The following is a 9,740-nucleotide window of genomic DNA, read 5'->3' on the forward strand; positions in this document are numbered from 1 at the left end:
AAAAACTGCCAGTAACGCAAATGTCCACCAAACGGTGAACGGACACACCGTGACACGCCCACAGAGTATCGTTCGGCCATAAAAAGGAACCAAGCCCTGAGACACGGGGACGCGGACGAGCCCTGAGAACATACACTAAGGGAAAGAAAACAGAGAAGGCCACATGTTGTCGGATTTCACTTACAGGAAATTCTGGGATAGGTGAATCCACACGGAATGGACATTAGCGGCTGCCGGAGGCGGGGAAGAGAAGGAAGCTGGGGGAGGACTCAGGGTTTATTTGAGGTGACGAAAATTTCCTGGAATTAGTGGTACTGGTTGCACATCCTCGTGAATGTACTCGAAACCACGGAATTGTACATTTTTTAAAGGGTCATTTATTTTGAGAGACAGAGAATCCGAAGCAAACTCCACGCGGTCAGCAGGGAGCCCGACGCGGGGCTCGATCCCATGACCCTGAGATCACGATCTGAACCAAAATCAAGAGACGGACGCTTAACCGACAGAGCCACCCAGGTGCCCCCTGAATTGTACATCTTGAGCCGTGGCTTCTACGGACGTGAGGTAGATCTCAGTTTTAAAAAGAAAGGTTAATTCGGGAATGCAAGCTGGTGCAGCCACTCCGGAAAACACGATGGAGGTTCCTCAAAAAACTAAAAATAGAACTACCCTACGACCCAGCAATTGCCTGCTAGGCGTTTCTCCACGGGATACAGGTGGGCTGTTTCGAAGGGACACACGCACCCCCACGTTTACAGCAGCGCTGTCGACAGCAGCCAAAGGATGGAAAGAGCCCAAATGTCCCTCGATGGATGAGTGGATAAAGAAGATGTGATACACACACACACACACACACACACACACACACACACACACACACACTGGAGTATTACTCGGCAATCAAAAAGAACGAAATCTTGCCATTTGCAGCTACGTGGATGGAACTGGAGGCTCTTATTAGTGAAATTAGCTAAGTGAAATTAGTCAGAGAAAGACAAAAATCATAGGACTTCACTCATAGGAGGACTTTAAGAAACAAAACAGATGAATGTAAGGGAAGGGAAGCAAAAATAATATAAAAACAGGGAGGGGGACAAAACAGAAGAGACTCATAAATATGGAGATCAAACTGAGGGTTACGGGAGGGATGGTGGGAGAGGGAATGGGCTAAATGGGTAAGAATTAAGGAATCTACTCCTGAAAACATTGTTGCACTCTATGCTAATTTAGATGTAAATTAAAAAAAAATAAAAAATAAAATTAAAGACAACAAAAGAAAACAAAAAATAAAAAGAAAGGTTAATGCAGTGAAAACTAGAAAGAAAACGGAAAGGCCAGTGCTGTTACTGCCGTGAGCAATTAATTGCCTTTTATCCCCGACTGAGGCTTTCCATGTTCTGCCAGCACCTGGAAAGTGTGCCACTGGTCAGTTCACCTGCAAACAGTGAGTCTCTCCCACTTCACAGCTCCTGATCGGGCAGGGGGGCTACCGTCAGAAACTTCTCAAGGGGTGCCTGGGGGGCTCGGTCAGTTGAGCGGCCAACTTCGGCTCGGGTCATGATCTCGTGGTCTGTGGATTCGAGCCCTGGGTCGGGCTCTGTGCTGACAGCTCGGAGCCTGGAGCCTGGAGTCTGGAGCCTGAAGCCTGGAGCCTGCTTCGGTTCTGTGTCTCCCTCTCTCTGCCCGTCCCCTGCTCATACTCTGTCTCTCTCTCTCTCTCAAAAAAAAAAAAAAAAAAAAACCATCAAAAAAAAGCCCCAGAAACTTCTCCTTAAAATCCTACTTCTTCAGGGCGCCCAGCTGGCTCAGTCGGAGGAACGTGTGACTCTTGACTTCAGGGTTGTGAGTTCGAGACCCATGGTGGATGTGGAAGTAAATAAAAAAAAGAGTTTTTTTAGTTATAAAATCCTACTTCTTTAGCTCAAGCGTTTCCTCCTCTCTGGGGCTGCAATGAGTTTGTAAGTTGACAGAAGGCACTGTGGGGGAGGCTACTGCCCTCCTGTGAGGGGACAAGGACCACAGGTCCCCTCTGCCACCATGTGGGACGGCAAGGCCAGGAAACCCCCGTTAATGGAGCACTGGGGACAGGGGACGAGGAGCACTGAGAGAGGGGACACGGAGCATGGGCACAGGGGATAAGGAGCACTGGGGGGAGGCAGCAGAGCCCCTGCCCAGACGCCACAGGAGCTCCTGTCCCATTTCATTTCGAGTGACAGGTGGCACCAGCCCGCCAGGAACGGAGGGGACAGCCCCAGTGCCCCATCAGGCGTCAAGAATCCCCCGGCCCGCCCCTGTGACCCTGTGACCGACTAGGATTTCACGGGTTACGAAGTCATTAATTCTGACCCACTCAGCGCTCCAATACCAGTCGTCTTCTCGGTCACACAACTTGATAGGCCCACCTTTTGCTATGACAGGTTACTTACATAGCTCACCGGTCACGTGGTTTGGTGCCTGGCGGCGACGGGGGACGTGCATTCAATTGTTGGCCGAGGGATCCAACCTCCAGCTTCTTCGTCCCCAAGAGGGAGTCGCCACCCGCCGCCCAGGGTTGTTCTAAGAACGTGACAGAACCACGCCGTTGCAGCATTCGGCCGACTTCCTGGAGCGGTCCTGATAATTACAACAGAGCGGGTGGCGCAGAAGGAGTCAAGTACAACCGGGCAGGCAGCTTGGCAGTGACGGGCAGGCAGAACCGGGCAGTGACGTTCACTGCTTGGCAAGGAGGGCACAGGCCGGCAAACCCCCGAGAGACGCGTGGCCTGCGGCGGGCCCCCGGAGGTTAGCTGCTCTCCTCTGTCGTCCCGGACTAAGCTGCAGTGCGAGAGCTAGGTCACCATCTTTAAGCGTGCTGCGTCTCAGGCTCGTCATTCTGCAGAATGTACAAAATACAAACACCCCACAAAAGGCCAGGGGCAGCTTAAGTCAGTAAATTACGCTTCGTTTTCCACCGTCTGTCCTTGCGATGCACCATTTCAGGCAGGGATGGCGCTCCGAGAATTTCAGGCTGTCGCCCGCCTCCCCAGACAGTACGATTCCTGGGGTCAGACTCCGCTGTTCGTGTTCTAGTCTCCAAGTGCACAGCCAACTGACCGAACCGGTTCGTTTCAAAATCATATGGTGCAGCTTTTTGGCTGAAACCCACCCCTTCCTGGGACCGGGGGGGCAGGCACTTACACCCTGGCGAGCCCCCTCCATCCAGAGCAGCAGGCAGGGTGACCCCCACTCAGGGTCACGTGGGGCGGGAAGGGGAAGCGTGCGAGGCACAGAACTTTCTGGGCCCAAACTGGCCACGTCCAAGGCAGACGGGGGGAGCCGATGAGCCTCCTCACCGGCACGTCCACGTTTCTGAAGTGTCTTTCGGTCCTGGTGACATCAGGTGACCGCAGGCTGCTAAGTCATAAAGGGGGGCCAAGGACGAGCAGCGGTGGACAGAAGAACACCTCAAGGTTTCAGGGGAAGGTTGCCGACGCACACCTCCGTCTCTCTTCTCCGACATCCTAAGGAGAAACAGTACACAGAGGTGTAAGTTTAGGGGACTTAGGGGGTCGGAGCAGGTGATAAAAGTCCCCGCCTCGTGAATAATAAATGCCGACATCGCACGCAAGCCCCCGGCAGACACCTGTGATACTGCATCGTGTGGACATGACCGCCTTCCGTGGCCCTGGGTGGGGGGCACACTGGGAGCAGGGGGCTGAGTTCGAGCTCCCGAGGTGCCGAGGAGAAAGGAGGGGTGCAGGGCAGGAGGGCGGTGGGATGGGGCCGGCAGAGGGAGCAGCTCCTGCCCAGGCTGGTGTGCAGGCAATATTCAGGCAGTGTAGGGAGAGGAGGGAGGGAGAGGAGGGGGGAGAGGAGGGGGGGAGAGGAGGGAGGGAGAGGAGGGGGGAGAGGAGGTAGGGGGAGGGGGGAGAGGAGGCAGGGGAAGAGGGGGAGAGGAAGTGGGGGGAGAGGAGGTGGGGGGTGGAGAGGGGGGAGAGGAGCGGGGATAGAAGGTGGGGGAGAGGAGGTGGGGTAGAGAAGGTGGGAGGGGGGAGGGGAGGGAGGTGAGGAGGCAGGGGGGAAGGGGGAGAGGAGGAGGTGGGAGGGGGAGAGAGGAGGGGAGAGAGAAGGGGGAGAGGAGGGGGGAGAGGCAGCGGAGGGGAAGAGGTGGGGGGAGAGGCAGCGGGGGGAGGATGTGGGGGGAGAGGAGATGGGGAGGGGGAGAGGAGGTGGGGGAGGGGGAGAGGAGGTGGGGGAGGGAGAGAGAAGGTGGGGGGAGAGGAGGCGGGGGGGGGAAGGGGGAGAGGAGGTGGGAGAGGAGGCAGGGGGAGGGAGAGAGGAGGTGGGGGAGAGGAGGCGTGAGGGGAGAGGAGGCGGGAGGGGGGAGAGGAGGCGGGAAGGGGGGAGAGGAGGCGGGAGGGGGAGAGGAGGCGGGGGGGAGAGGAGGCGGGGGGGGCGAGAGGAGGCGGGAGGGGGGGAGAGGAGGCGGGAGGGGGGAGAGGAGGCGAGAGGGGGGAGAGGCGGCAAGAGGTGGGGGCAGGAGAAGGGGGAGAGAGGCCCCTTTCTGTCCCAGGAAATCGGGGCTGCCCCGCGGCACCCGCCTCTCCCCCCCGGTGTTCTCCGCCTGCGGGTTGGAGAAAGACGGGTCTGGAGAGGGTGGAGGGTGGCGTGGAAGAAGGAGGGGAGTGAAGAGGCAATGGCGCCAGGACCGCAGGTGCACAGCGAGGGGGGTCTGCGCAGTGGCAGCGGCTGGGGACACGTCGCCAGGCGAAAGCAGCGCGCCGCTGATGGGGGCGAGACACGCTGGCCGGCCCCCACGTCCAGGCCCGAGCAGACACGGGGTCGGTTACTAGGACCCAGGTCAGGGATGGGGACCCCCGGGCTGACCCACCAAGGGATCCCTGCCCCTCCAAGGCTCCATTCTTCGCACGCTTCCGCGGAGGCCGCGAAGTCACCGCCGCCCCAGGACCTGCCACACACGGGTCTCAGCGTCCCACTCGCCAAGCCCAGACTCCAACAGAAGCAGCAGAACCCTGCATAAGCCGCGATGCCCGCTTCCTCCTGCCAGACTCGGGTCCCAAGCGCTCCACTCAGCTGCTGATGGTTACAGCACTTGAGGGAGACGCTGGGGTGATTCCGAGCTCCAGAGCTCCAGCCAGGTGCCGCAGGACCAGGGGAGACCAAAGGCTGTGGGGCAAGAGAAGGATGGCTTATCGGCGAGAGGAAGCAACTCACACACTGCCCGTTTCTTCCAGAAGGCTCTCCTGCAGAGCCAGCCACAGTCAGAGGGTGCCGGCACAATTCGCCATCACACAAGTACTAAGCAGGTCCTGTGGCAGGCAGAGTAACGGGGGCCCCAGGGTGGTCAACGTCCTAACCCTTGGAGCGTGTTAAGGGTCCCGGTCCAAATTCCAATGTGGTGGGAATGGGGTTCACCGCACCAGGCAATTCTCCAGATACCCAGCTTGGTGTCCAAAATTCAGTTCGGTTCTGGCACTGTCTCTCCAGGGACAGCCTCAGATCTCACAGACTAAGGGCTCAGCCCCCCAAGTTCAACTTCAGACGCCAGTCAAGGCAAGGCTAGACTGTCACCTGTGCTTTTGACTGACCAGCTATAGATCGGAGGTTCCCATGACCCCCTCCTTGGGTTCAGTTCATTTGGTACAGCGACTCCTGGACCATTTTCCTTCCTGGACTACAGGTTTATTTCGAGGGATGGAAGCCCGGAACAGCCAGGTGGAAGAAACGCAGAGGGGAAATGGAGGTGGGAGGGGTGCCTGGGGGGCTCAGGCAGGTGAGCATCTGACTTGGGCTCAGGTCATGATCTCACGGTTTGTGAGTTCGAGCCCCACGTTGGGCTCTCTGCTGTCCGCACGGAGCCTGGAGCCCGCTTTGGATCCTCTGTCTCCCTGTCTCTCTGCCCCTCCCCTGCTCATTCTGTCTCCTTCTCAAAAATAAACTTAAAAAAAAAACCTTTAAGAGAAAAAAAGACATACACGTAGAAAAAGGCACAGAGCGTCTGTGCCCTCCAGGAGCACCATTCTCCCCAAATCCCTACGAGTTCACCAACCCTGAGGCTCCCTGAACCCCATCTTTGGGGTTTTGTAGAGGCTTCATGACACACGCTCGGTTGCTTAACTCATTGGCCGCTGGGGATGGATGGACCCTCTCCCCTCCCTGGAGGAACTTCCAGTCCCACCCTCCAGTCCCTGGGTTCCTTCCCGGCACCGGCCAGCATCCTGGTCACCTAGCGGCTTCCCCAGCCACCTCATTAGCATAAGAAAAGACACCTTTGTGGCTCTCACCCCAGGAACTTCCAAGGGCTTTCCGAGCCCCGTGCCAGGAACGGGACAAAAACCAAGTCCGCATTTCGTATAAGCCACACTATCACACCTCCAAATCTGTTGGGTCACATGGCAAACAGAATTGGAGTTGCTTATCAGCTGATCTTAAAATAGATTCTCGGTGGGCCTAATGCAGTCAAGAGGGGCCCTGGAGAGTGCTGGGGGACCAGAAGAGGGTCGGTAAAAAGATGTGACTGCAGAAGCAAGAGTAAAGCAAAGCAGGCTGGGGAGAACTCTGCCGGCCCCTCCAGCCACTGGCGAGGCCAGGAGCTGGGTTCTCCCCTGGGTCCTCCGGACAGGACGGGGCCCCGCGCACACCCTGATTTGCGCTCAGCCACCCGTGGCAGACCGCAGGACTACGGTGCCGTAGCTTGGGTTAAGCCACTAAAAAGGAGGTAATCTGTTACACGACAGCAAACAGGAAACTATTCCCGGGACCGGGAGCAATTCTGAAATCACACCCCCGGGGCGCAAGGGCCAGGCTGCGACACAAACACAGAACCTCGGAAAGGCGCCTTTCGGCTTCCACACAGCCCCAAGCCCAGCGCGGGGCCCTGGGTGCGGTTAACCTGTCGAGCGGGAATCCAAACACCTGTGCCATAGTCCCCGGGGTGGGTGACACCCCAAAGCACTCCACCTGTGAAGAGCAGCCGCCGTGTCCATCCGTTCGCACTTCCCTGGCGCGTTCCCACGAATGCGGTATTCTGTGCTATTACTTTCGCATTTGACGGACGGAAAAGGCTGATTATAAACGATACTGAGGGACCTCAGGTCTATGGCTCTGAAGACTGGGTTTTTTCCCTATACGTAAGGAGACGCTCAAAGTCACCTTAAAGGGATTTTTTTTTTTAATTTTAGGAGAAACACAAATTAAAACATTAAATTTCGGTTTTTTTTAACGTTTTTTATTTATTTTTGGGACAGAGAGAGAGCATGGACAGGGGAGGGGCAGAGAGAGAGGGAGACACAGAATCGGAAACAGGCTCCAGGCTCTGAGCCATCAGCCCAGAGCCTGACGCGGGGCTCGAACTCACGGACCACGAGATCGTGACCTGGCTGAAGTCGGACGCTTAACCGACTGCGCCACCCAGGCGCCCCTAAAACATTAAATTTCGGAAGAAAATGGTAATGCCTCCAAATCGTCCCCAGCTGTGGGTCAGCTGCAACTAAATTGAAACCAACTACAAGTAATTGAGATCATTAGAAGACGCAGGTATGGACGAACAGAGAGGTTTATGGGCGCATCAGGGTTACGGTGTCACTGTCCCAGGAATCCCTGGAAAAGTCTGTGGGCTGAACGGGGCGGGCACCCTCACCTCCAAGCCAAGGCCCTCCCTAAATCTTTCAAAGGTACCTGTAGGGTCTGCCAGGTGCAAATTCGCAGTCTCATTTAACCCTCACGGAAACCCTAAAAGCTAGGCAGCAATACCCACCGTGCAGGTGAAACCCCGGAGCCCAGAGATGACAACCTGGCAGGTCTGTCCAAGACCGCGTGATCTCTGCTCGTGAATGGAGAAGCCTGCTTTTGAATCTGGACCACAGAACTCCAACGTCATGAACTTCCCCTCCCTGTTTGCTCTGCAGTAGGATCTTATTTGTGTGTTCGAAAAGACAAAGAACTTAGGGGCGTCTGACTTCCGCTCAGCTCATGATCTCAGGGTTCTTGAGTTTGAGCCCAGCGTCGGGCTCTGTGCTGATAGCTCGGAGCCTGGGGCCTGCTTCAGATTCTGTGTCTCCCTCTCTTTCTGCCCCTCCCCTGCTCATGCTCTCCCTCTCTCTCAAAAATAAACATTAAATAAGGTGTTTTTTTTTTTAAGACAAAGAATACATAAAGAACTCATGCAACTCAATAACAAAAGAATAAACCAATTAAAAAGGGGGCAATTTGGGGCGCCTGGGTGGCTCAGTCGGTTAAACGGCCGACTTCAGCTCGGGTCATGATCTTGCGGTCCGTGAGTTCGAGCCCCGCGTCGGGCTCTGTGCTGACAGCTCAGAGCCTGGAGCCTGTTTCGGATTCTGTCTCCCTCTCTCTCTGACCCTCCCCCGTTCATGCTCTGTCTCTCTGTCTCAAAAATAAATGTTAAAAAAAATTTAAAAAAAAAAGGGGGGGGGGCAATTTGATAGACATTTCTCCAAAGATACAAAAGTGGCCAAGAAACACATGAAGACACCTGACCTCTCCTCCTTCCCGGACGAAGGGAAATGCAAGTCAAGGCCATAAGGATACCAGCCCCATGCACCTGGAGGGCTGGAAGTAAAGAGACAGACAACAGTAAGTGTCGAGGCTGTGAAGAAATGGAAACCCCCACACCGCTGGTAGGAACGTAACCTGGCCACAGCCACTTTAACAATTTGGGAGTTTCTCAAAAAGTCAAAGAACTCCCTATGCCCCAACAATTCCACTCCGGGTTGTCTACTCAAGATAACTAGAACCTACCTGCGCGCAAAGACTTGTACGTGGCAGTCCTGTTCACCAAACCCCAAACTGCAAACAACGATGAATGGATGGACTGGTTAAGTCAAACCACTGTATACGCACACAATGGAGTATTATCTGGCAACATAAAAGGACAGAAGCATTGATAAATGCCACTACCTGGACGAATATCAAAAACATGATGGTAGGAGGGGGAAAAGCCGGAGGCAAAAGGCGGAGTACTGCATTGTTCCATTTCCAGGAAGCGTCCAGAACAAACTTGTAGAGACAGAAAGTAAATCAGTGGCTGCGGGGAGGGATCGCTACTGGGCACGAGGTTTCCTTTCGGAACGGTGGAAATGCTCCAAAATTAGATTGTGATGCCTGCACCGCAAACACAATAAATACCTGTGAAGTGTACACGTAAAACGGGTGAATTTTACGGTGCGGAAATTATGTCTCAATAAAGCTATTTTGTAAACAGCCAGGACACATTTCCAAGAACGGCTGGTGTCGGCAGGCATGTTTTTGTCACCCGTCGCACAGAGCCCCGTGGCCCCTCCGCCAGGACTCAGGACGTAGGGCGTCGCCCTCGGCAGCAAGTTTACTCTTAGGCTGGAAGTTTTCTGAATTGCTTCTCAACGGGAGGGGGCTCGCGGGGCCCCCAGTCAGGTGAAGTGCCCCCGGGCGTGCAGACGCCCCACCGCAACTTCCGCAGACGCAGCCAGCGCGAGCAAGCGACTGCCCCGGGGGTGACCGCGCGCGCGCCCCGCCACCCCGGAGTGGAAATGGGGGTGCGGCTTGCGCAGCCGCCCCCCAACGCCGCGGGCCCGCCACCCCCCGCCCCGCCGCCTGGGGCCCGGGGACCGCCACGCCGTACCTGCCCGGGCCCCTCGCGTCCACCTGCCGCCGCGACGCCGCGACGCCGCGCCCGGGTTGCGCGCTCCGCCCACCCCACCCCCCCGAACCCCCCCTCCCGAATCCCCCCACCCCCGCAGTGG

At 56.4% G+C, this 9,740-nt stretch overlaps 1 long non-coding RNA gene across 6 annotated transcripts in view; it reads right to left on the bottom strand.

The window, feature by feature from the left end:
- LOC111558387 overlaps nt 1-9,688 on the bottom strand; it is a 39,851-nt gene extending 30,163 nt beyond the window's left edge. For 2 of the 6 annotated variants that reach the window (XR_006591745.1, XR_006591744.1), the window contains exons 1-2: nt 8,761-9,583; nt 2,427-3,500 (exon numbers count right to left, since the gene is read on the bottom strand). This is a non-coding gene — a long non-coding RNA (uncharacterized LOC111558387). Of the gene's footprint in view, nt 1-1,669; nt 3,501-4,870; nt 5,167-8,760; nt 9,599-9,619 lie in introns of those variants that run through there. The other 4 variants (XR_006591746.1, XR_006591742.1, XR_002739254.2 and 1 more) reach the window with 4 other exon arrangements.
- Between the last annotated feature and the right edge of the window lie 52 nt (nt 9,689-9,740).

This window comes from Felis catus, chromosome F1, assembly GCF_018350175.1.
Source record: "Felis catus isolate Fca126 chromosome F1, F.catus_Fca126_mat1.0, whole genome shotgun sequence".
In the NCBI taxonomy this organism is placed as follows: domain Eukaryota; kingdom Metazoa; phylum Chordata; class Mammalia; order Carnivora; family Felidae; genus Felis; species Felis catus.